The sequence below is a fragment of the Perognathus longimembris genome, chromosome 2 (assembly GCF_023159225.1).
Source record: "Perognathus longimembris pacificus isolate PPM17 chromosome 2, ASM2315922v1, whole genome shotgun sequence".
Classification (NCBI taxonomy): Eukaryota; Metazoa; Chordata; class Mammalia; order Rodentia; family Heteromyidae; genus Perognathus; species Perognathus longimembris.
In genome coordinates this window covers 19,942,671-19,970,611 of record NC_063162.1, presented here as the reverse complement: position 1 = coordinate 19,970,611, position 27,941 = coordinate 19,942,671, and the positions used below count along the sequence as shown (strand labels likewise).

General features: G+C 40.9%; 1 long non-coding RNA gene across 1 annotated transcript; it reads right to left on the bottom strand.

Annotated features, from left to right (window-relative positions):
* Positions 1-79: 79 nt before the first annotated feature.
* Positions 80-23,655, bottom strand: LOC125346083. Its single transcript, XR_007209860.1, has 3 exons — positions 23,409-23,655; positions 8,033-8,038; positions 80-95 (listed from the first exon to the last, which is right to left on the bottom strand). It is a non-coding gene; the product is annotated as an uncharacterized LOC125346083 (long non-coding RNA).
* Between the last annotated feature and the right edge of the window lie 4,286 nt (positions 23,656-27,941).

The window sequence follows — 27,941 nt, the reverse complement described above, 5'->3', positions numbered from 1 at the left end:
TTTCTTCTCCTGTAGGTTGTGGGGCTTGAACTCAGGACCTGGGCACTGTCTCTGAATTTTTCTGCCTAAGGCTAGTACTCTACCACTCTGAGCCACTTTTGGTTTTCTGGTTAATTGAAGATAAGAGTCTCATGGACTTTTCTGCCTGGGCTGATTTTAAACCCTGATCCCCAAACCTCAGCCTCCTGAGTAGCTAGAATTACAAGCATGAGCCACCAGCACCCAGCTTTTCAATCTTGATCACTGTAGATTACAACTCTCCCCAAGCAACCACGTGGATGTATAAAAGTCTTCATCAGTCCTATGGTGTTCTAGCACCATCCTCCAGAGCACTTCCAAGCAGACATTTCAAAGCCCAACTGTTAATACTCAGGCTGGGAAACTTTTCTTCTGGCTTCTCAATGTGAAATAACTTAACAGGCTTTTTTTTTTTGCTAGAATATATCATTCTTTCTGGAAGGTTAAGATAGTAACAGATTCTTCTAGAGAATGGGGGGGGGAGGTTCTTATAGTTTACATTTTTTTGTTTTTTAATTTGTGATACTTGTACTTGCCAGGCAAGCACTCTACTACTTAAGTCACATCTCCACCCAGCTCTTCAAACTCTCTTGATGTACATATTTTTGGCATCTTTACAGGTAGAATGGAATGTGTCCATTTGCAAATTGGGTTCAATTTTCTGTTAAAATTTATAATTGACAATGATATTCTTTTTAAGCACATACTAATAAAGCTTTATGGGAAATGTTCTCTGTGTGTGTGTGTGTGTGTGTGTGTGTGTGTAAGTTCAGGCTGACCTTGAACTTGAGATCTTCCTGCTACTTCCTCTGAGTGCTAGGATTACAGGTATATAACACCCTACCCAACTCTGAGCCCTCTTATTCACTAAGCTTCAACCTTGATTTACAAAGATTGGTTTAACATAGAACATGGTTTCTAACAGCTCAATGTCACATTTTAGTCCCCTTTTAAAATGCCTATATGATAGAGCACTAGCCTTAAGCAAAAAAGCTCAGGGACAGCTTACAGGCCTGAGTTCAAGTGCCAGGACCAGGGGGGAAAAAAGCCTATCAAACAACTCAAGGTTGCAAAAGAATTTACTGTTTGTTCTAGCAACACCTGAAGACAGGTCCCGGTCTCCTCTTTGTGGGAAGATAGGAGATTTAATTTCCAAGATTGCCAGGTAGCAAACCTATATAGATTTCACATGAACCACTCTCGCCTTCCTGCTTTTTGTAATTTTTCTTCTTCCCTGGCTCTACTCAAACTCTTAGCACTCTTCAATCCCTCCTCTCCTCATCAATCAGAATGAACCCAGATATTTTCCCTAGTTACTGACCCAAATCTGTGTTTGCTGACTTAACTAATGTTGGCTTTATATTTGACATAATAAAAACTTACCAAAAAGCTGATTATATTATCACCTTGAGGGGATCTCTAGCTACTCAGTATACTTTGTGCTCTGGCTTTGACCCTGGGCAATGGAGAAGTACCAATACAGTAAAAAGTGATGCAAGTGATGAATCCAATACTTCCAGCCAGGGATGAAAGTGGGGCTCAGTGGTAGAAAACTTACTTAATGTGGGCAAGTGTTAGAAATGGCCTGGGATGTTGAGGTGTTACATAGGAATAAGGAAACCATCTCAAAAGGAACAGTAAAGCAAAATTTTCTTCTGCAGATGTGTGGGACATCAGCTAAATCTAGCAAGCGAGCTCACCGAACAGACAGGCTGCACCCTTCTTATCCTTATTGCAGCAGGCCTTGTCCCTCTGCTCCCATTGACTGAACTCAGGTTCATAATCTGCTAGAGGTTAGCTAATGTATTTACATAAAGCAATCATTAAAAGGAGAGGAAGGGAAGGAGAGAGGGAGAGAGATAGACATGGATAGACAGGGAGTGTGAGAGAGAGAGAGAAGTTTTGCTCTAAGCTAGTGCTTTACCAATTGAGCCACAGCTCTCTACTTGCCGTTTTCTGGTGCTTAATTGGAGATAAGAGTCTCTCCAGTTCTGGCTGGCTGGCTTCCAGCTGTGATCCTCAGCTCTCAGCCTCAGCTAGGATTACTGGTGTGAGCTACTCACTCTAACCCCAAAGACTATAGAGATAAGATTAACAGTCACAGTTACTCATACCTGCAGCAACTTCCTTGAACAAGCTGAGGTGTGTCTTAATCCCATTTTGGAACAACCAGTTAAGACAAAATCTTTTTTTTTTTTTTTTTTTTTTTTTTGCCAGTCCTGGGCCTTGGACTTAGGGCCTGAGAACTGTCCCTGGCTTCTTTTTGCTCAAGGCTAGCACTCTGCCACGAGCCACAGCGCCACTTCTGGCTGTTTTCTATATGTGGTGCTGAAGAATCGAACCTAGGGCTTCATGTATGGGAGGCAAGCACTCTTGCCATTAGGCCATATTCCCAGCCAGACAAAATCTTGTATTAAAAAAAAAAATCCTTCATGTCCCAAAGCATTTCCTCTTCTTTTTTTAATTATACAAAAATATCTTAGTATTAGAATTTACCTTCTGTAATACTTAGTACTATTTAAAATACAGAGACACACTCAGTTATTCACCCCCCCTCCCCATAACTCTTTGCCTCTCTTTGCTTGCTTAGTAGAATAACCAAGAAGAGCCAGTCCACGAAGCCAAAGTGGGCTTGAACTCAGAGCCTGGGTGCTGTCCCTGAGCTTTTTCACTCAAGGCTAGTGCTTCACCACTCTGAGCCACAGTGTGACTTCCAGTTTTCTAGTGGTTAACTGGAGATAAGAGTCTCATGGATTTTCCTTCCTAGGCTGGCTTTGAACTGCCATCCTCAGATTTTAGACTCCTGAGTCCCCAGGCATTACAGTCTGGAGCCACTGGTGCCAGGCTAAAGCAGGAACTTTTAAGCAACTCACATTGATGATAGACAAGGCAGCTTTTCTCATACAGGGCACTGGGCTAGATTCCCAGCTCTGAACAACATAACAAAGCAAAAACCAAAAGGGAAAAATGAACTAGTGACTTTGTAGTATGTGGCCTGGATTATAACTGCTATATGAGTTGTAAGAATGAAGTCGTTGTGCCAAGTCGCAAGACCACCACCAAAAAGACCACCGAGACTCAGACATTTCCGAAATGCAAAAGCAAGGCAAGGCTTTATTCAAGCGAGCTGCAACTCAGGCCTCGTCCTACCCACCGACACAGCGGAGGTTAGGAGGAAGCCCCAAGCTGTGATTACACAGGGCTTATAAAGGCAAAGAACAAGGTTACAACAATCAGGTGTGCAAGCAAGATTAGGACACAGGTACAAATCTGATTGGCTCAGGGTTTAATTCTAAAATGGGGTTCACGTGTCTGGCACTTCAAAGTAAGGGGGGCTGAGAATGTGGTTAATTAGTGATAGAGTGCTTGCCTATCATGCATGAAGCCCTGAGTTTGATTCCTCAGTTCCACATAAACAGAAAAAGCCCGGCCTTGAGCAAAAGAAGCTCAGGGACAGTGCCGAGGCCCTGAGTTCAAGCCCCAGGAGGGACTTCATTAAGTGAGATAATATGGTCAATAGCAGGAACACTACCTCTTAATACACTGTGTGGTAGGATTTAAGCAGTTGTTTTTTTTTTTTTTTTTTTGTGTGTGTGTGTGTGTGTGTGTGTGTGTGTGTGTGTGTTTTAATGGAGCTGTCCAAGCATTCATACATGAAGCATCTGTCCTAAACATGGAGGATAATAAGGAGACAAGAGAGGTAGGGTTTAGCTATCATCAAACTTCTATTTTGTTGGTGGAAAGGGGGAAGGCAATGACAAGAAATGAAAAATAAGAACAGATTGTTGTCAGTGTTTTGAAGGAAGTGGGAAGGGTGTTAGGATTGCTCCTAAGGGAGTGTGGGATCTATGCTCATGAGCTGAGATGAAGGGTGACATTCAGGCTGCGACCTGCAGGGTGAGGAGCCAGACAACTGAAGTGCTAAGGAAAAGAGCATTCTAGGCAGAAGTGAAAGCAAGGGTGGTGTCTGGAAGCAGCTGAGTGCTTTCTTGTTCAAGGAACAGGAGAGAGAGAGAGAGTGGGGAAGAGTAGTTGCTTAAGCTATGGGAGTGGGATAGAAGGCAGACAAAGGGCCTAGCAGGCCATGGTAGGCTGTTATTCTCAGTCTTCCTATCTGCCCAGAAGACACCAGGATGACAAGGCAGGTTCCTGGGCAGCAGCCTGACTGGAGAGGGCAGCTGCAGAGGACTCTGCCTGAAGACCAAGATTGGAGATAGATTTTTGAAAGGCTTGAATGAGCTGCTACTTTTACTCCTTACAAACAAGGGAGCAGGTAGGTGCTGGTTTAAACAATTAGGAAATGGTGATGATAGCTTTCATATCTGACATATTCTGGTAGGTAATATCAAAGTGTTGTCTATCAGTTTACTGGATGTAGCCTGGAACTTGTGCCTTACCAACATTCGCCAACTGATGAGGAAGAGATTAGAATAAGAAGATACTGATGGACAATTGTAGTGGTCCTCACCTATGTATAATTTGTCCTCCTGCTCCCTAAATAATATTGCTTAGTCTTCTGTGCAATCTCTGTTTGTCTCTGTCTCTCTCTCTGCTTCTGCCATTCCCCTTGGTATATAGACACACTCTTCTTTTGTATGTGTGTGCCACTATGGAGGTTTGAACTCAGGCCTTCGTACTCTCTCTTAGCTTTTTCCACTCAAGGCTGGCGCCCTACCACTTGAATCATACCTTCTCTTCTGGCTTTTTGCCAGTTAACTGGAGAATCTTTTGGACTTGTCTGCCCATGCTGAGTTTGAATTGTCATCCTCAGATCTTAACCTCCTGAGTAGATAGGGTTATATGCATAAGCCATTGACACCCAACTAGAACAAAGTATTCATGATCAAAGTCTGCATTTTTCTTTTCTTTCTTTCTTTTTTCTTTTTTCCAGTCCTGGGGCTTGAACTCTGGCCTTGGCACTGTCCTTGAGCTCTTCAGCTCAAGGCTAGTGCTCTACCACTTGAGACACAGTGCCACTTCTGGTTTTCTGGCAGACTTTCCTGCCCAAGCTGGCTTTGATCCTCAGATCTCAGCCTCCTAGATAACTAGGATTTGATCCTCACATCTCAGCCTCCTGGATAGCTAGGATTTGATCATCAGATCTCAGCCTCCTGGATAGCTAGGATTTGATCCTCAGATCTCAGCCTCTTGGGTATTTAGGATTATAGGCATTAGCCACCTGTGCCTGGCTTCTGTGAGACTCTTATCTCCAATTAACTAGCAGTAAACCAGAAGTGGCTCTGTGGCCCAAAGTGGTAGAGAGCTAGCGTTGAGTGAAAAAAGCTCAAGGACAGTGCCCAGGCCCAGAGTTCAAGCCCCACAACCAACAAAGAGCAAATAAGGTACTATGTGAACCAGGGTACAATTCAGAGACATGCTTTCTGGAATGAGAAGAACCAGAGACAATAGTAAGAAATAACTGAGATAGCCTGAAGTTTCTTACATTTCAGCCATTTTTGATCAAAGATGATCTCAAAACTAGGACGATGACCTTTGCAAACAGGCAGGAATGGGCCAGAGTTCTTAATGTTGGAAGGCAGAGAATGACTTTGTCATGAGGAAAACTTGTGTTCCTAGAACCTGAATTAAATGCTTCAGTGTAAAAGTCTCTGTCTTGAAGAAAATGAAATTACCATTGCCAGGTGGCTAGGGAAGGAGGAATGGAAACCTAGTGTTTAATGGGAATAGTTTCAGATTTGCAGAAGTTTTGAAAGAGTTCTAGATGGAGTTGGATAGTGGTCATGGTTACACAATAATGTGAAGATAATACCACTGAACTGTACACTTAAATCCAGTTAAGATGGTGTATCTTGGAAGTGGTGCTGTGGCTCAAAGTGGTAGAGCATTAGCTTTGCGTGAGGGAGTCCAGGGACAGCACTCAGACCCTGAGTTCAAGCCCCATGACCAAAAACAACAACAACAAAAAGATGGTGTATTTTATGTTATACATAATTTTCCACAATTTTAAATTTTGAAAATGTGTACTTCAAGGCAATGCTGGGAATGGGTTGTGTGGCTTATGGCATGTAAATAGATCTGGCTGTCACCTGTGTGCTACAGAATGGCTGGCTATTTACGCCACAAATCCACCCAGTGTCTTGGCCACCATGGAGGTTCCCATGGTTACTTACTGCTGGTTTATAAGCTGGGTGGATTTTTTTTTTCTGGATTCATGATCATAGCGAGGTGAGTGAGCAGAAACAAATGCACCTTGAGCCTGGCCCTCAAATCTTGGGGGCACACTCAGTTTTCAGATCAAGTCTCGTAGATGACAGATGTTGCCTCCCAAGTAGCTGGATTTACAGATGTGCACCACCACTCCCAGACCATTTAATGTTTCTTCATCTGCTTCTCAATTACATTTTGATCAAGTGTTGTTTTCTTTCAGTTTGCATTGAAAAGCACTTTTCTATGGTTATGTAATTTAAAAGATGAAATACAGCACTGTCTTTTTTATTATTATTTGACATGTGCTATAAGCCCAAATAGCCATGGTATTCCATAAGCATCAGCATGAAGATAGGTAATTGAATATAATTTTATTTCTTTTTTCTTTTATTAACTTGTAATTCCTTTTTTTTTGTGCCAGTCTTGGGGCTTGAACTCAGGACCAGGACACTGTCCTGGACATTTTGTTTTAGCTCAAAGCTAGTGCTCTATCATGTAAGCCATGTCTCTACATTCTACATTTTACTAGTCAATTGGAGATAAGAGTTACACACACTTTCCTGCCAGGCTGGCTTTGACCAGTGATCCTCAGATCTCAGCCTGCTGAGTAGCTAGAGTTACAGGCATGAGCCTCAGATACCAGCTCTGAAGTCTGTTTTCTTTCTTTCTTTCTTTGCCAGTCCTGGGGCTTGAACTGGGGCACTGTCCCTGGCTTCTTTTTGCTCAAGGCTAGCACTCTACCACTTGAGCCACAGCCCCACTTCTGGCTTTTTCTATATATGTGGTGCTGAGGAATCGAACCCAGGGCCTCATGTATACAAGGCAAGCACTCTACCACTAGGCCATATTCCCAGCCCCTGAAGGCTATTTTAAATCCAAGAAAAATTTAACTCTCTACTGATGTTACAGGCAGCACATTCCAGAGGTTAATGAATGAATGAATTGCCCAACGAAGTGGGGGTTGCTGTTTTGCTGACACTGTGAAGAGCTCCTTCTTGCAATGTTGTTATATTGTTTGCAGTAGTGTTTGATATATGTTAAACTGGTGGGTAATAGCTTCCCTGGCTCCAGGTGATGTAAGTGGGACTCAGAGAAAGGTGACTCAGTACTCACCCTCTGCCAAATGTTGTGAGAGACTTTTAAGAGCTGGCAGGAATATAGCTGTTACCCTGTCTACGAAAGCCTGCACTCTCATCTTGTATTCATTCATGTAAATGCTACCAGGCCTACCACAGTCACAACTCTGGCTTCCCTCTAGTCAGGTGAGCCCCGTCAATGATGGCTAGTGCCCCTTTCCTGAGTGTGCTGACCTCATCCTGCTTCTCAGCATTTGATCTTTTGCTAGCTACTTCACATATGTGTCTTGCTTATGACCCTAACTTCACAATAAGGATATGTTTTTGCTTTTGTTTTTCTGTCACCTTATAGGATAGGCAAGCACCCCATTCAATAAAAAACTAATTGAGTTGGATGGAGGTGACTCACACTTGTAATTCCAGCTACTCATGAGACTGAGATCTGAAGATCAGCATTCAAAGCTATCAGGTCTCACTAGGTTTCCCATGGGGACCTTGAACTGGTAATCCTCCTGCCTCTGCCTCTTGAGTGCTGAGATCACAGATGCAAACTACGATGCCCTGTTCTGGGTCTGTTCGAATCCTGATATTCCAGTGTTCCAGGCTTAGTATTTGTTGGTCAGGGTTGTTCTACTTATGGTGGATGCTATGGTAAGCTGTCCAGATCCACATTCAGGGCCAAAGCTACCCATTTCCCCAGCTCATATTTGAGACTTTCCTCAGAGATCTGCCTCACCTCAAATTATGCTCTGTTGATTGGGAGTAATTACCAGGTGCTGGAGCCCCAAGTCTCAGTTCATGACATCTTCAGAGATCCCTGTGGGATCAGCTGTGGTCTCCATTGCTACTGTCCTGTAACTCATCTTCTCCCTCTAGCCTTTTCTAGTTCCTCCACTCCCTCTCAGTGACAGTTCCTGAAGGCCCACCCAACATTCCCTTCTAGGCAAATCTCAGAGTCTGAGAATCCAGAGGAACCTGAACTACTGCAGGTGGACCGGAGGCTGCCAGAAGTGAATGAGCTGGAGGGAGGAGTACCTATTCCCTGCACTGGAGGGAGAGTGTGAAAGGTTGAGTGTGCTGAATCATTGACTTTGTGTGTGTATGTGTGTGTGTGTGTGTGTTCATACTGGGCCTTGAACTTAGGGCCTGGGTGCTGTCCTTATTTTTTTTTTCTCCCAAGGCTAGCCATCTAACACTTGAGCCTTAACTCCACTTTTGGCTTTTTGTGGGTTAATTGTAGATAAGAGTCTCATGGACTTTCTTGCCTGGGTTGACCTCAGCCACCTCAGTGGCTACTAGGTTATAGGTATAAGCTACCAGCATTCAGCTTAAGTCTTAATTTTAGAGCCAGGTGCTGGTGGCTCACACTTGTAATCCTAGCTACTCAGGAGGCTGGGATCTGAGAATTATAGTTCAAAGCAGGAAAGGCTATGAGACTTTTATCTTCAATTAACCACCAGAAAACTGGAAGTGATGTTGTGGCTCAAAGTGATAGAGGACTAGCCTTGAGCAAAAGAGCCCAGGGACAATGCCTAGGCTCCAAGTTCAAACTCCATGACTAACTAGAAAAAAAAAAGACTTAGTTTTACTGTGGTTTTGGTACCTGTCACTCCCATGCTGGCTCCTTAAAGACAGATATTCTCCAATTGGTTAGTGACTTCATCAAACTTGATCATGTGTCTTCCTATTCAAAGGACAATGCAATCAGATTTGACAATCTATCTTTACTCATATGTGACCAAAGAAGACTTTTCATTAATTTTAATTTTGCTAAATTTCCCATAAAGTAGCAGATATACAAAGTTCCCAGAGATGGGAAAATCATAGCATGATTCCATCAATGGGACATATTTAATCTCACTGTAAGAGAGATGCAAATAAGAACGATTCAATAATATGCTTTTCAGATCAAAGAGCTTGATGACATAATGTGTGGGTGAGGATGTGGGAGAGAAGAAATGGTAACACATTGCAAATGGAAGTGTAAATTGGAGCATACTTTAAAATCATGGAACAGGTTATCAAAATGACTAATGCACATGCCTTCCATGCAGAGAAATTTTCTCTACAGAGGTGCTTTCCTAGGTAGGAACTGAGATCTGCAAAGATTAGTTACTGCAGCATGGTTCGGAACAGCCTACAATTGGAAACAATATAAATTTCCATCAGTAAAGGGCAGGATAATTAAGTCGCACTAATTAAATTACATTGTATACCTTAAGATGATATGAACAGGTCTTCCAGATAGATTAAAGTGAAGAATGAAAGATGTGGATCACTGTGTCTAGCACCTCTCTGCTTGATGACAAAATATTTGTTTGCCTATGCAAAAATGATCCCTTGAAGGACACTGGAATTTATCATGATGATTGACTGGGGACAGCAACAGCAGGGAGACGAGAAGATGTGAAAATGGAAGGACACTTTCTTTTCTTTGTGTATCCTTTTATCTCTGCAAAATGTGTGTCATTTTAATGTACATGCAACCATAATATGACAAATTTAAATGTTTTCTCTGACGAGTATAAGCTCACTGTATCGAGTAGTAGTGAGATGAGAGTTTGTGTATCTGGATTTATCAACATCCTGCCTATAAAGAAGAAGAAGACCGGTACAGAGTACAACATGGTTAAAGGTTGCCAGGATGCCAAAGATTCCCTCGCCAGTTAAAGGAATATTTGTTTCTGAGGAGCAAATGCCTGTGCAAGGCGTGTAACCCATAGATTAAAAAATTGACAAGAAAAAAATGTTCTAACAATGTAAAGGAAATACATTTAGGATTCAGGCCTAGGAGGCATTCTGGACATTCTATATCCTTTCGTCCACTTACCTATGAATCATCAGTCCTATCCATTTAGCCACCAAAAGATGTCTTCTCTGTACCATCTCATTAGTCCAAGCCATCACCAGCCTAATCTGGCTTTTCTCATCCTTTTAGAATATCCCCTAGGCATTATTCACATTCACAAAACTGTATTCTTTTTCAGGATGTAATCAATATAGGTTATTTATTGATATGCTTATTTGATTAATGTCTGTTTTCCCAAGTAGAATCTAAGCTTATGACATCAGAGACATGTTTTTGGCGGATTTCTACAATGTAGCACAAACTCACAAGTTTGTGTTGAACTGAATTAAGACTGGCTCATGTCTATAATCTTAACTTCTCAGGAGGCTGAGATCTGAGGATCAAGGTTTGAAATCAGCCCAGCAGACAAATCTGTGGAATTCTTATCTCCAATTAACCAGCAAAATCAGTAAGTCGGGGTGTTTCTCTAGTGGTAGAATACCAGCTGAGATTGGAAAAAGTTGGCATATACATAGAAAGTTTGTGTTGAATGAATGGATAAAAATATGGAATCTATCAGAAAAACCATAGTTATATTATGGAAAACTTTTCAAGAACTGCATTGAGAAGACTATTGGGAGGTAAAATATCAAAATCAATCATATTCTTGGTTGAAGAAGACAGTCTAGAAAATGTGCTAAATCTTGTAATTTGTGGCCCCTTTTGGACACATATTGAGAGTTGAGAATTGTCAGGCTAGTGGCTCTGTTGATGAGGCACAGATTTTGGTAAGCAATTCTGCCCTTCGAGGACTTTCTCCATCCTGCTGAAGGGCAAATCACTTCTTACTTGAAGTCACGAGGTCAAAGAAGACTGGATTGTTTCTGCAGTTCCTCCCTAACAAGCTGGTGCAGGCTGAGTATGAGTCAGGTGGAGCTTGTGACAAAGTTTAACTTCAAGCATTCCCTGAAAAAAAAAGACAACTCCCCATAGTTCAGCCTCTATAATTGAAGTTGACTGTGCCCTCATAAATTGCCAGTGTACATTTAAACATCTTCTGGGACTCAGAACCATCACAAAGATGTTTTCAGTGATTTATGATATATAAATATATTACAATGGTTGGGGGAGTTTTGTACATAATTTGTCTCATATTCTATTCACGTGTGCCAGTACTGGGGCTTATGCTCCGAGCCTGGGCACTGTCCCTTAGCTTTTTCACTTAAGACTGGTGCTTTACCACTTGAGCCATAGCTCTAGTTTGGCTCTAAGCTGGTTAATTAGAGGTAAGAGTCTCATGGACTTTCTTGCCCTGGGTTGGCTTCAATCAGTGATCCTCAGATCTCAGTCTCCCGAGTAGCTAGGATTACAGGTGTGAGCCACTGGCACCTGGTATATTATGGCTTTTTAATGTGTGTCTTTTACCATTGGAATGTGCCCTTCTTAAGGGCAGTAAGGGATCCAATAAATATTTCTTGAGTAAACCTGGATTTGACCCTTTTTTGTGGGGATGGGGGGGAGGTCGGTCCTGAGGCTTCTGGGCCTAGGTGCTGTCCCTGAGCTTCTTTTGCTCAAGGTTAACACTCTACCACTTGAGCCACAGTGCCACTTCCAGCTTTTTTTTTTTGGTAATTTATTGGAGATAAGAGTCTCAGGGCTAGGAATATGGCCTAGTGGCAAGAGTGCTTGCCTCATATACATGAAGCCCTGGGTTCGATTCCCCAGCACCACATATATAGAAAACGGCCAGGAGTGGTGCCATGGCTCAAGTGGCAGAATGCTAGCCTTGAGCAAAAAGAAGCCAGGGACAGTGCTCAGGCCCTGAGTGCAAGGCCCAGGACTGGCAAAAAAAGGATTCTCATGAACTTTCTTGCCTGTACTGGCTTTGTACTGCCATCCTCATCTCAGCCTCCTGAGTAGCTACTATAAGCCACCAGCACCCAGCTGTATTTGACTCTTTTCTTTTCTTTTCTTTTTTTTGCTAGTCCTTAGCTTAAACTCAGTGCCTGAGCACTGTTCCTGGCTTCTTTGTTCTCAAGATTAGCACTCTACCTCTTGAGCCACAGCACCATTTTCAGCTTTTTTCTGTTTATGTGGTGCTGAGGAATTGAACCCAGGGCTTCATGTATGCTAGGCAAGCACTCTACCACTAATCCACATTTCCAGCCCAGTTTGATTTCTTATCTAATAGACCTGTAGCCCAAGATAGACCATTTGATTTATTTTAATCTCTCTTCTTTTTAGAAAAGTATCGGAGAATTGAAATACACAATGATAGAAAGACTAATAAAATTGATAACCATCTCTACTCAGCTTTATGCAAGTTTAAAATATGGCAGAGAGAATAACATGTACTCATTAAATCCTACTTCCTCTTCCTTCTCCCAGACACACCCACCCACACGCACATCCACCCACACATATACATACACTCTCCACATATACATACACCCTCCCACACCCCTCCCCCCCACTGAATTCCCCAGTATCCTTTGTGGTTAGATTGGTTCCATTAACATGAGTTAATATGCCGTATGTGAATGTGGTGTGTGTTATTTCCAGGTAAGCTCATGAAAACAACAGAACTCTGTGTTCTCTGTGCCTCTGGCAGAGCTGTGGAAGCTATGTTTTAAAATGGTAGCATCAGAAGACATTGTGGACCCCATGATCTCTGAATGACTTCATGGATCAGAGTTTGAGATTCTCTCTTGATAAACATCTTCCTCACTGCTGAGTTGTGTCAGAGTTTAAAACATATCTGTCACTTTGATGGTCTGTACCTATGGTTTTACTTTGTATTCTGTTGACTATGAGTAAGGCTAAGCATCTTTTCAAATGCTTGTCAATTGGGTGAAGCACAATGGACAAATACCAGTGCCTATGTTATATTTTAGATTTAAAGTGGCCCCCAAAACTCATGCATTGAAGGCTTGGTCTTTGGGGCAGCAGTCTTTGAAGGTGAGGCCTTTGGTGAGTGAATCATGAGGACTCTGACTTCATGAACGAATTAACTCATGTATACACCATGTCTGAGTTTGAGGGGAAATGTTATATAAAAAAAGAGCCCTTTTCACTTTGTTTCCTTACTGTTCCTGAGGAAAGCAGTTTTGTGCTCCCTGCTCTCCCTCTTCACAGGCCTGGAAAACCACGGAGCCAGCCAAGCCTGGACTGAAATTTCTGAAACTGTGAGCCCAAATAAACAGTTTGTTTTTCTTTTTGAAATGGCTACCACACATATTTTGTCACAATGAGAGAGAATTAATTAGTACAGTCTGTTTATACCATTGTCCATGATGTTAGTGGTAGGAGTCTATTTTCATGTTTTTGTTTTTCTGGGTTTGGGAATTGAATCTAAAACTTAATGGGTATAGCACACTTACTTTAACATTGGGCTACATGCCACAGCCTTATTGTAGTGTTTTATATGAATACTGTTTATAAACTAATCATTTATTGGTTACAGATGCTACAGACAGTGTCCAAATCTGTATTGTTTCTTTTTAACTTTGTTTTTTAAAAAAGTTAAATTTACTTCTGTTTGGGTAACAATTCTTTCTTATACTGAGATCATAAAGGTATTTTCCTATATTTCCTTTTTTAATGTTACATCTTTAATGTTTTTTAAAAGTTGAGTTTATCAATTGTGTGTGTGTGTGTGTCCTGGGGCTTGAACTCAGGGTTTGGGCTCTGTCCCTGAGCTTTTTTGTTCAAGGTTAGCACCCTATCACTTTGAGCCACAGCACCACTTCTGGTTTTCTGGTGGTTAATTGGCAATAAGGGTCTCATAGGCTGGTTTCTTTTTTTTGCCTGGGCTGGCTTTGAACTGTGACCTTCAGATCTCTGCCTCCTGAGTAGCTAGGATTACAGGGGTGAGCCACTGGTGCCCAGCTATCCTATTAGTTTTCTATGTTGATATTGTACCTTCTTGTTACATAAACCTTCCTATAATCATGTCTATAGAATCCTTGGAATTTGCAGATTTCTATTCTCTTTAGTAAGAATATCTTGGGTTCTTCCTTTCCAGTTTTATATTCCCATAGAGTTCTCAGTGGAAGTGCTGGTGCTCTACTTGAGTCCCAATTCTACTTTTGGCTTTTTACTAGTAAATTGGAGATAAAAGTCTCTTAGACCTGTGCATCATGGCTCACTTGTCCATAAAAATCTGGTGGCTCGCTGAGATCTGAGAATCATGGTTCAAAGCCAGCCCAGGCAGGAAAATCTGTGGACTCTTATGTCCAATAAACTACTCAGAAAAAGCCGGAAGTGGACCTGTAGCTCAAGTGGTAGAGCACTAGCCTTGAGCACAAAGAGGCTCAGGGATAGCATCCAGGCCCTGACCAAAAAAAAAAAAAAAAAAAAAAAAAAAAAAAAAAAAAAGTCTCTTGGATTTGTCTGCCTTGGCTGGCTTTGAATCCCAATCTCCAGATCTCAGCCTCCTAAGTAGATAGGATAACAGATGTGAGCAACAATGGCTGGCTTTAATCTTATTTGGTTAGGCCTGCGGAATTGTTATTGAAAAGAAATTTAGGAATCAAGGTTTTTTTTTTCCCCAAAGGTAGAAAGCACATGGATATTTATAAGGTTATTTAATCACGAGTACATAGGAAGGTTCAGTATAATTGGTTTATTCTTTTTGCATATTTCTTTGTAAATTGAAAACACAGCAAGTTAAAAGCAACATCAAGCCTACACAAATGTTTCCTCTTTGTTAGTAAAGTGCTTTGTTCTTAAGTTTATCTTTCTTATTCTATGGCCGGAAATGAGAACGCTGAGCACCATTTTGATAAGTAGATTAAAAGGCTTTATTTCTCAAAACCATTCCAGCAAAGCCTTCTGAATCTTTTCTTTCTGACTGCTAGAAATTGAGGTGAGTGAAAAACAAGAACAAATAAGCATGAGATTTACAAAGCAATGGTAAGGCTCACAGTTTACTTTTAAGCACTACATTGCTTCTCAAATTACCTTTGTTATTTTTACATCTCTTTTCATGGTATCAGTATGGGATTTCAGGTAAAAAGATACCTGGCTTTGCTGTTGCTGTTTTTGTTTTGTTTTGCTTGTTCTTTTTTTCTGTTTTTTGAGGGGCAAAGATGGAGGGAGGAAGGGTGAAAAATGCCATGATGGCGCAAGGAGATAGGATGTGGAAGATGAATGGTGCAACTTATGGGTAGGGATGAAAGGGGGAAACTAGGGGAAAAAGAAGGAAGGAGTGACACTCTCCAAGAAGAATTGTACTTATTGGAGCTGGGAATACGGCCTAGAAGCCCAGAGTTCAATTCCCCAGCACCACATTTATAGAAAAGGCCAGAGGTGGCGCTGTGGCACAAGTGGCAGAGTGCTAGCCTTGAGCAAAAATGAGCCAGGGACAGGGCTCAGGCCCTGAGTCCAAGCCCCAGGACTGCCCTCCCCCCCCCCAAAAAAAAGAACTGTACTTATGACCTGACCTATGAAACAGCTCTGTACAATACCATAATAACAATAATAAATTATATTTCCAAAAAGATACCTTACTCCAAACATTTCAAGCTGCCACTCCCTTCCCATTGCCAATTTTGCCTTAGAATATACAACATTTAGAGATTAAAGGTAGAAATATAAGGCTTGTGTCCCTGCGAGGACACATTCACCTTGAGATCTAGATGAGATTCACCTTGAGATCTATCAAACATCTAAGAAGATTTTGTGTTCATGCATGTGTGTCTGTGCATGTGTGTATGTCTGCAGTGTGTATGAATTTGTTGGTACTAGGGCTTGAACTCAGAAGCTGGGCTTTGTCTTTTAGTTTTTTCTGCTCAAGGTTGGAGCTCTAGCCCTTAAGCCATAGTCCCACTTCTGGCATTTTGCTGTCTAATTAGAGCTAAGAGTTTCTCCAACTCTCTTTCCCCAGGCTGGCTTCAAACTATGATCCTCAGATCTCAGGTTCCTGAATAGCTAGGGTTGCAGGTGTGAGCCATCAGCACCCTGCTTCAGACTTGTTTTCACTGTGGTTTTGGAGCCTGTTACTCCCACTCTGGCTTCTTGGAGATGGATGTTCTCCAACTTTTCACTCATACTTCTGGGCTTATAGGAAACATGTGATAACATGAAAAAAAACAACAACAGATGTTTTATTCTCCACTAACCAACATTCTCAAAATCAAGCCTTGAAGCTCTTATAAAAGATTATAACATCAAAGCTAGTACTTTCTAGTGAAGGACATACATAATTATTTTGCTCTAATCACCAACTATTGGACAGGTTCAAGTAGTAAACATGGCCAGGATCCAGAATCCCAAATAGTGTGGAGTCATTGTTGGTTTTCAGTGTTGATTCAGCCTGTTCAGAAGAAATCAAATAAGGAAATGTGCTGTTTCCTGTACAGCAGGAACTTATGGTGGCCTAGAACTTGATAGGTAGTTCAGGCTTGCCTCACACTTGTATAATACTCCAGCCTCAACCTCCCAAAGGCTGGGATTACAGGCATGTACAACCATGCCCAGTTAACATTGACATTTTATTTTTTAAAATGCCAACATTTTAAATTACCATATTCTGGAGTGATTTGCAGACACCTGAAACTTTGTTCTTTTTAGATGTCAATACAACTTGAGCCAACAACTCTACTTAGGGCTTTTTGCTGGCTAATTGGTGATAAGAACCTCTCAGATTTATCTGCCTAGGCTGGCTTCAAATAGTGATCCTCAGATCTCAGCCACCTGAGTGGCTAGGATTATAGGCATGAACCATTAGTAGCTGGCTACATATTTCATTTTATTTTATTTTGTGACCTGAACTATTACATTTACATTTATGTTTGTTACTTGGTAAGTATGGATTTAAGGATCCACTAGCCAACTACCCCTAAAGCAAGAATGCTCATTTCTAGAAGTTTAGTGTTTCAAGCTTGAAAAACAAGTCTCACTCTCATCTTCCTTTTTTTCTTCCTTATCTATGTCATTGTTAGGGAAACAGATGACCTGTAAAAAATTATGGTAACTGAAGTAAGTTAGGCTCCGAGAGAGAGAAAGAGAGAAAGAGCACATGCTTTCTCTTGTATGTGGAAGTTAGATATAAAATAGAAACATGAAAATATAAGGGCCATATGCATATATACAAAATCAAACTGACTAAAGTACAGTATATTCAGGGGTGGATTCTCATAGTGTAATTCTTTCAAATAATTGACAGCTTAACAAAAATGAATACAAGAATCTGAAACATGTTTTGTCTGAGGCTTAAGGAGAGAGGGTGGACAAATGGAGAGAGGAAGGGTTGGCAAATGCAGTCATAATATTCAATGTACATTTGTGGAAACGGAGCCAGGTCACTTGTGGAGATGGGTGGGGTTGGGACAGATAGAGGGCAATGACAGAAGGGTGACACTGGTCAAGATGCATTGTACTCAGAAACTGGTGTGTTGAATTGATACCCTCTGTGCAACTACTTAAAGAAAATAGAAAGAATTTTTAAAAACCCAGAAACAGCATTGTTCTTTTTCTGTTTTATACCTCACTTCCATCCATTGTCAAAAGCTCTTACAGAGGGGGTTTTAAATCCTCTGGTTACTGTGCTATATGCTCTTGGGAATGAAGGGGAGGTTAAAGTACATAGTATTTTGATTATACAGAAATCCTTGTTCTTCAATAAAGATGATGTCATGCTGAAGCTGATGAAGTATTCCACTTTGCAGTGTTTTTATATTAATATTCAAGTTAGTTTGTTTTGCCAGCTCAGGAAAGGAGTAATTTAAAAATAACGCAGTTGGTCTGGGTTGAGGGAGTACACATTGTAAATGAGTTTATCTGGAGAATCTGGATCCTATCAAAACAGAATGGAACACACCTCCCTTTGGGAGACTCAATCAAGCAGCTTGAAGAGAAGACAAAGGAAAGCAAACAGGCATCTGAGTCTGTTGGTTTAGCAGGATTGGTTCTGGTGCTAGATGGCAACAATACTTGGCTTCAGTCTTTATCCCTTAATAATTCTCTAATCCTTGTTCTTACATGGCTGCAAACATTTGATAAGCATAAATGGAGAATAGAATCAGGATGGTCTAAGTAGAGAAGAAATGTTCAGTGGGAGAAAAAGACTTACAGGGTTCCAAGTGAAACCACATTTGGTAAAACTGAATACCAGTTAAGAAGCAAAATGTCATCAAGAAAGTATAATTGTCAATATGAATCAAAGGCATAAAAACAACCAAAAGTGATCTGGCTTATGGCTGTACTCACAGCTATTTGGGAGGCTGAGATCTTAAAGCTGAGCTCTAGAGGATCGTGGTTTGTGACCAGCTCAGGAAGAAAAGTCTTCAAGACTTTAGCTTCAAAATAACCAGCAAAAAAGCAGGGATAAGTGTGGCTCAAGTAATAAAGCATGATCCTATAACTTAGTTGAAGCCTCAGTACTGATAAAATAAAACACCAATCAACCAACACATATCACTGACAATGCGACAAAGATTTAAAATGCACAATTTAATAAGCCTTGGCAACTGTGAATCCATCACTGTGATCCAATGATCTCTAGGTTTCCATGATTCTCTATAGTGTCTCCCACTTGGCTTCCTCATTTCCAGGCAACAATGGCTCTCTTGTTTTCACTATAGTTTGCATATCAGTTTCCATTTACTATAGAAACGAGGTGAAGTGTGTGTGTGTGCGTGTGCGTGTGCGTGTGCGTGTGCGTGTGCGTGTGCGTGTTGAGGGATATCTGGCTTCTTTCATTTAGCCCAAATTTGGCTGGCAAAATGATGATGACTGTCAGCTGGAAGTTCAGCCATGAGGAGGTTACAGCTCCATTCGGTCTCTCTGGTAGTTGTAAATGGGCCTGCTTAGACATGGTGGCAAGTTCCAGCAATGAGTGGAATAGAAACTGCCTATCTCTTAAGTTCTGGGACTGGAACCTGCTATATAACTTCTGCTGCATTATATTGCCTAACTATTCTCACTATTCTCTAAAATGCAAAGGGAGTGCTGGAAATGTGGCCCAGTGGTAGAGTGCCTGCCTCACATGCATGAAGCCCTGGGTTTGATTCCTCAGTACCACATAAAAAGAAAACGGGAGTGGTGCTGTGGTTCAAATGGTAGAGTGCTAGTCTTGAACAAATGAAGCTCAGGAACTGTGCCCAGGCTCTGAGTTGAAGCCCCAGGACTGGCTAAATAAATAAATAAATAAATAATAAAATAAAATGCAAAGGGAGATGCATAAACCCTCCCACTTCTTCCTGCCTGCATTATCCTCACTTCTAATTGAAAACGAATAGGCAATTGTTTGAGCTGTCCTGCAGCATTCCTAGACTCTATCCACCAAATGTCAATAGTGTCCTGTTTCCTGTCTCCAGAATTGATCAGATATTCCAGGGTGGCTGTTTAAAATCATCCCCAGTGGAGAATCATTAGGTTAGAAAATAGTGCTGTATCTCTATTATTTGCCTAAATTCTATTTAACATAATGAATATAATGAACAGAATGAATGCAGAATGCAGGGACTCTCATATGTCTGCCTTGATTTTTGACTGATTCCTTGACCCTTGGGACATTGTCGCCTTTTTTTTTTTTTGTCCTAGGTTTTGAACTCAGGACCTGGGCTCTGTCCCTGAGCTCTTTTGTTCAAGGCTAGCACTCTACCACTTTAAGCCACAGCTCCACTTCTGGTTTTCTGGTGGTTAATTGGAGATAAGAGTTTCACAGACTTTTCTGCACCAGCTGGCTTCGAACTGCAATCCTTAGATCTCAGCCTCCTGACTCGCTAGGATTACAGGTATGAGCCACTAGTGCCCAGCCCATAGTATAAATTTGAAGACAGTTAATTGCATGGATGAATGTAAATGAATGAATGGTAGCAATTCTAAGTAAAGAATGCTTTTATTTATTGTTATTTAGCTAGATTCTCAGTCATAAGTTATTTGGTTATTGTTATTTGCTTGAAATAGCCATTCAAGAAGTTGGCCAAAAAAGATATAACTAAGCAATACTTTAGGTGTTGGAGCTGTGGCTCAGTTGGTAGAGTGCTAGCCAATGAGTGAAAGCAGCAAGTACTGTGTTTTGGTTCTAATCTCAGACCTAAAAAAAAAAAAAAAGAAATTGGCATTAGCATAAACTACAAGAATACATTTGCCTTTAAGAGGAAGCTGTATTGGTTAATTGCCTGCTCTAACCTGAAATATGAACCACAGAAATAGAAACAATGGTGATTTCTCAGACTTATAGGCAGTGTCAAATGGCTGCATTAATAATTTAATGTAAGAAGGCTCAAATTGTGCTTTGTAAAATTGTGACAATTTTTTTGAAACAGAAATGCACCATATCTTAAAGTTTTCACATAAAAAACAGGGAGAGGCGCTAAATCATGGAAGATCAGAAGAGAAAAGAAAGAAGAGTATAAGCTAGTAGGTAAGGACTGGAGAAGTTATTTCTTTACTGTGAAAATCTGAACATTCCTTTTGGAAGACAGCCACTGATACTTATACTTTGAAAATGTACATCTTCCTACCTCAATGCCTGAGACAGGCTTTGCCGATCCTAACAGTGTGAATTTCTTTTTCTAACCTTAGCAGCTACCTAATTCCTGGATTATCCTGAATTGTTTAATCTCCCTGAAGCCATATGTGTTAAAAATGAAGTTCATCCCCGCTACTTGAGAGACAGAGATCAGGACGTTCAAAGTAGCCTGAGCAAAAGCATGAGACTACATCTGAAAAAGTAACTAAAGCAAAAAAAAAAAAAAAAAAAAAAAAGGTTTGGGAGTATGGCTCAAGTGGTAGAGCAAATACAAGGCCCTGATTTCAAACCCTGGTATTGTATACCCCCCAAATTTGAAATTCAGTTGTAAGCTTCAATGTGTAGGAGGAATGCGACCTGTGACTTGGTCAGTGTCATAAAGCTGGTTAATGACAGGATATATAATTCTGAGCCAATGATAAAAAACCATCATATTCAACATATACCTTATGAAATGAGGACAGAACAAACCTAATACATAAAAAAGTAAGGAGTAACCGAATAACACAAAGACTTCTTTTTCTGCTTTTATACTGGGGATTTAACACAGAGTGCCAGGCAAGCACTATACCATTGAGTGAAGCACCCAGATTTGCAAAGGCTTTTTATCAACCTTAAAGTGCCAGATGCTAGTTGCTCTATCACTAGGTTTGTCTCATTTAGGTAGTTCAGGAAATGTCATGGTGTCTAATTTTTTTTTTTACTCGATGGTTTTATTTTTGTGCTGGTTGTAGGACTTAAACTCAGGGCGTCATGTTTTTGCTTAGCTCTTCTACTCAAGGCTGGTGCTCTACCACTTAAGGTACACTTCTGCTTCTGGCTTTTATTGTGGTTAAATGGAGATAAGAGTCTCTTGGATTTGTCTGTCCTTGTCTGACTTTGAACTTCAATTCTCAAATCTCAGCCTCCTGACTAGCTGGGATTATAGGTGTGAGCCTGGGGTGCCCAGCTAGATTTTTGGGTTTTTTGTTTGTTTGTTTGTTTTTGCCAGTCCTGGGGCTTGAACTCAGGGCCTCAGCACTGTCCCTGGCTTCTTTTTGCTCAAGGCTAGCACTCTACCACTTGAGCCACAGCCCCACTTCTGGCTTTTTCTATATATGTGGTGCTGAGGAACCAAACCCAGGGTTTCATGTATAGGAGGCGAGCACTTTACCACTAGGCCATATTCCCAGCTCCCCCACCTAGATTTTTAAATTGGAATTTGAGTAGTACTTGTAAAGGAAGTATGTCTATCCACTTTCTATTTTCTAATTTTCCAAGATTTCCAAGTTAAGCTTTCTCACTACACAGCCAAATGCTGCTGATTCATTTCAGTAGAAGTCACTTGGGATGAGGAGAGGTGGGAGTGTGAGTAATAATTCTGTATGGCAAGAAGAGATATGAATTAGAAGAGAAGACATTTTAATGTTCTTTTCTGAAATGAAAAAGAGCTCAAATCAGGTGAGTTGTTGATTTTCTTTTTTTTTTTAGCTTTTAGAATAGGAAATTTTAAAAAAGGCTAAAAATAGGACTTGGAATATTCTGAATGACACATAACTCTATTTTAGGAGAAAAATTGTCATAATTGCAGGTTGCTTTCTTAAGATATAAAAAAAATCCTTTCTAAAAATATTCCACAGGGTAGAAAAATGTACTCAGCCCATCAGGTACATCACAACTAAGGAATTTGTTACGTCTATATAATACACACAGTAGCATTTAAAGAACTAAGTAGTAAATTTACTGTCTAAATTAGAAATGAGGAGGAACTAGCATGTGATTTCTTTTATTAAGTATATATTTTCCCCTTTTTCTTATTGGCAGTACAGGCATTTTAACTCAATGCCTCATGCTTGCTAGGCAAGTGGTTTTTTTTTTTTTTTTTAATCTCTTGAACTGTACCCTTAGCCTGTATCCCTTGTTCCATCTTTCATTCATTTATTTAACAAGAAATTATGGGATAGGAAGACAATGGGCTAGATTTAACAATACAGGGCCATGAATGGGAAAAATATGTCTAAATGACATCTAGTATTGTTAAATAAATAAATTTCTGTAGCTATACTTTCAGGGCAAAAATATCCACGCTATTATTTAACTCCATAAGCATTTCACCTAAGTATGTTAGGCTTGATCATCTCATTGGCTGATATACTTTTTTTTTTTCAATTTCTTCCCTGGTAGGGATATTTTATACAAAAGCAATACATGGTCCTAGCTTGGATATTGCTAGTAATACCTCCGGACAGATTTTATCAACCCAAAGACCTTATGTTGCCTTTTATAGTCATAACCTGATTTTCTTCATTCCTTTTCTCCCTTCTTTAACTCTGGTTACAAAATGACAACTCTGAAACGTCATTTTATGATGGTTCTGCAAATGGCATCTTGGGATTTTTGTTTGTTTTGTTTTTTGCCAGTACTGGGGCTTGAACTCGGGGCCTGAGCACTGTCCCTGGCTTCATTTTGCTCAAGGCTAGCACTCTACCACTTGAGCTACAGTGCCACTTCCGGTTTTTTCTATATATGTGGTGCTGAAGAATCGAACCCAGGGCTTCATGTATACAAGGCGAGCACTTTACCACTAGGCCATATTCCCAGCCTCCATCTTGGGATTTTTTTTTTCTCCTTTAGCGTACTTCTTTGAAGATTCATCTATGTTATTGAATGTATCAGTTGTTCCTTTGTATTTTGGAAGAATTGTTCTATGGTATGGATGTAGTACACAAATGAACCATTCAAATGTGTGAATGTAACTTTTCTTTTCCATGAAGGAAAATATCCAGGTCCAATTATTATGTTGTATATAGTACATATATGCTTATTTTTGTGCAGGCACTTCAGCTTGAATTCAGAGCCTCTTGCTCAGTGTTTTTTCGCTGTATCACTTGAGCCACACCTCTATTTCCAGCCTTTTGCTGGTTAATTGGATGTAAGAATCTTAGAGGGTTTTCCCATTCAGGCCAGCTTTGAGCTGTAATCATCAGATCTCAGTCTCCTGAGTAACTAGGATTACAAGTGTGGCTCATTAGCACTTGTCTGCATGCTTATTTCAAAATAAACTGCCAAACAGTTCTGCAGGGTTGCTGTGCCATTTTCACTGTCCCTTGGCAAAGTATGGGTGACATTTAGCATCTTCTTCCTTTTTCTTCTTTATTTTGGAAACACCATTTTGATAGATATGGGGACATCTCATTGTAGTTTCAATTTGCATTTCCCTGGTGACTAATCATGTCAAACACCGGTATGTGTTTACTATTTATATAGCCCCCTCAGTGAAGCATCTGTTCCTGTATTTTGGCTCTAATTGGGTTGTTTGTTTTGTAATGCTGACTTTTCTGAGTTTCTTTGTAGATCCCACTTCTTTGTCCGATATATGCTTTGTAAACATTTTTTCCCAGTCTGTGCTTATCATTTCATCTTCATACAGACTTTCAATGAGCAAAAGTTTTTAATTTTGTAGAAACTCTAACCATTCGGTTTTCTTTTCCCCTTTGTGATTTCTCCAGGCTAAGAACTCTGCCGATGATAGATCCCAAAGATTAAAAAAATTTTTTTTATTTCTCCCCCAACAGCCTCAGTTTACATGTATATAACAAGACTTGAGTTGAGATTTGCCTCTCTGAGGAAAGACTATTTGTTCTTTCACTGAACTGAATTTTGAACTTGTATGCATCTTAGACATGATATTTCTGTGAGGTTTTTATTTATTTATTGTTGTGTGTGTGGGTTATTCTATTCTATTCTACACTGGTCTATTTCACTGATCTATCTTTCTCTGCCCATACCACACATTTTGAGTGGTATATTTATATCAACAATTTTGGAATGAGATAAACTGACCCTACGTTGTTCTTATTCAGGATTATTTTTTGCTGCATTAGTCATTTTTTTCCATATCAATTTGAGAATAACATTGTCTACACCTAACGCAGTTCGGCTAGGATTTTGCTATGAATCACAGTAGATCTGCATATCAGTTTGGGGATTATGAACTTTCTTCAGTCTAGAAATTCTTCCATTCCTTGAACACGGCAGGTCTTTTATTTTCTGTTAGTGTTTTGTAGTTGTCAGTAGGTAGGTAGGTCCTATGTGTGTTTGGATAGAGTTATACCTAGGCTAATTAATGTATTTTATTTACTTAGTAGATGGTAGTACTATTTGCTTGACTCAGTTATTAGTTTTACAACTTCAGTTGGAAGGTTTCTTGGGATTTTCTACCTAGGTGATAATTGTCATTTACAAACACGGATAGATTTTTTTCCCCCCTGAAACCTTTTATGTCCTTTAGTTTGTCATATTGCAGTGGCTGAATAGAAGTGGTAAGTGCAGCAATCTTTGCTCTGTTCACTATGTTAGAAGAGTTTCCGTTTTTACTTTAAATTTTGTTTCCCAGACCTGTTGAATAAATTTGAAATCCTTTCTTTTTGTTAGTAATGAGCTTTAAGTCCTTTGGCTTAGGACTAGGGCTCTACCACTTTGAGCCTCAGCATACTCCCGGCTTCGAGACTCCTCTGAGCCTAGTGCTCTACCACTTTAAGCTGCCCCGCCACTTCTGGTTTTCTGGTAATTAAGTGGAGATAAGAGTCTCCTGCCCTGGTTGGCTTTGAACTGTGATTCTCAGATCTCAGCCTCCTGAGTAGCTAGGATCACAGGCCTGAGCCACCAGCACCCAGCTATTCTATGACTTTTGTAGGTGCAAACCGCACGAGTGCCAGGCTTTCCCTGGACTTTTAACCTGAGGTGGTAAACACATAATTTACTCCCCCAAAGTCTCTTAGGAGATTTATTTAGGCAAGTCTAGAAATGACATGAAGCTGCAGAGGCGGCGTCAGCCGTGTTATTCATGTGTAATGGGGCACACTCCATTCACTCCACTCAGGCTAAGACTAAGCCACAGCTTCTCAGGCTCTGGGATGCTTGGGCAAGTTTGGGCGCTGGTCCCAGAAGGCACTGCCGGGATTGAGACGCCTCTGAGCCTCCACCCACTTCTGGGGTCCAGAGGCCTCTGAGCCTAGGCTCGAGATTTCTCAGCCCAGGACAGACAGATGGATGGACTTACAGCCCACGGGAGATCCCCCTCACGCGTGGGCCAACCCATGCGAGAACTCCCACCACACGTGGGACATCCACGTGAGATTCCCATCACGCATGGCACAACCCACACTAGAACTTGTCATGCGTGGGCCAACCACGCGGGATCCCCAACACGCGTGGACCAACCACGTGAGAACCCCCGTCAAACGTGGCCCGGCGCCCGGGAGAGCCTTGGAGCAGCCCAGAGGAAATTGTCTGTCCATCCACACTGTCGGGAACGTGTTCCCTCACTCACGTCCGACCTCCCTGGTCTGGGCCACTCCTTTGTCTCACCTGTTGGCCCTAGTGGACGATTGGGCTGGATTCTCGACCTATATATTTACGTCCGATATCTGCGCGGTGTTCATGTGTGCGTGTGCACACACACACATGCACACACAACACACTCCAGTCCTGGGGCTTGAACTCAGGCTTAGGCACTGTCTCTGAGGCACTTCCGGCGTCGAGACGCCTCTGAGCCTTGCTCGGCTCGAGATTCCTCAGCCCAGGATGGACGGACGGACGGGCAGACGCTGAGGCTCAGAGGCGTCTCAAACCCGGAAGTGGACTGAGGCTTAGAGAGTCTCGAATCTGGAGTGATGGAGACTCGGATGGACAGATGGATGGGACCTCGAACCCGGAGGAAGTGGGCTGAGGCTCAGAGAGTCTCGAACTCGCACGGACGGACGGATGGAGACTCGGACGAACTCGGATGGACGGACTCCTGTCTTCTCACCACTCCCAGGACTCTCGACCCCCGAAGTGGGCTGGGGCTCAGAGGATGGCTGATATACTTAATCAATACTATGAGTCATTTCATCACACAAGAATTGAAAGTGGCCACTATAGCTATAAAAAGGCATTCTATATCTAGGACTGTGAGAATCATAAATTAAGATGGCAGGTTGTTTTGGAGCAGTTGTATGAGTTGTATCACCTTGGTGAGCTACTGATGTTGTGGTATAATTGGCATTCAGGCATTGAGTAGAAGTATAAATTGGTATAACCAACCCTAGGCCAATCTGGCAATATAGGTAAAAAAAAATTTAATAAAATCTTTGACTAATTTAATTCCATGTTTTGAATTATCTTAAGGAAATATAACCAGATAAACACATAAAGGTGCTTGTGCTCAGTGTGACTATTTGTGATGGTAAAAACTAGAAACCACTTAAATGCCTATCAATAGAGAAATGCTGAATAAATTATGATGTAACTAGACATCAGAACTCTATGCATCCATTGAAAAGGGTTAGACTGATTTGTGCTGGCATAGGAAGATGTCAATGTATTATATGAAATGACATAATTCTCTGTTGTTTTGTTTTTTGTTTTTGTGAGACAGGCTCTCTCTATGTAGTCCAGGCTGATTCTGACCTAAGCCTTAGTCTCTCGTATGTGCTGGGATTACAGGTGTGTCCCATTACATCTGGCCTCACAATTAAATTTTAGAACTTTTTATTACTCCTACAAGTCCCCTCATGTTCAAAGCCTTAACAGTTTTCAGTTATGTCATTTTATTTTAAAAAAAGGTTTATAAGGTGTTAATTTGTTTTCATCACTTATTAAAAAGTATCTGGACTTTTATCTCTATTTTGCTAGTGATTAAAAAACACTTTATTGAAATATGATTGACATAAACAAAGTGATTCATATTCAACTTTGTGAGTTGGGAAAAGTATACATCCATGAGATTATAATCACTGTGTATGACATAAATATACTCATCCTCACAACCTCAAGTGGGGTTAGAACTCAAGGCCTCCCGATTGCTTGGCAAATGCTCTACCACTTCAGCCCACCTCCAACCATTTTTGTTTTAGGTTTTAGATAGGGTCTCATGTTTTTGTTTGAGTCATTCTTGACAAAAAGCCTCTGATTTGTGTTTTTCTTATAGCCAGGATGACAAGTGTGTGCCATCATGCCTGGTTTATTGGTGGAGGTGGAGTTTCTTTCTTTCTTTTTTTTTAACCTGGGCTGGACTTGAACTGGTGTTTTCCTAATCTTTGACTCACGAGTAGCTGGGATTATAGGAGTGAGTCACTGCCTCAACTTTGTCTGGTTTTTTTTTTTAAGGTGTTACTTGGGGTTGAACCCAGGGTCTCATGCTTGCTAGGCAGGCACTCTACCTCTTGAACCACATCTCCAGCCCATGGCCTTAACTTTTAACAGTGGTTAAGTCAGGAGTGAGGAGAAGGCAAGAGAGAAGCGTTATAGACATCTTTGTGGATTATAATTCCTGCACCTTTAAATTTGTGAAAACAGAAAAGGCTTTTCTAGTCTGAAAAGAATATCACCAAACAAAAAGAGAAAGGAAATAGGCATATATATGCCTTTTGGTTCAAATCTACTTCTG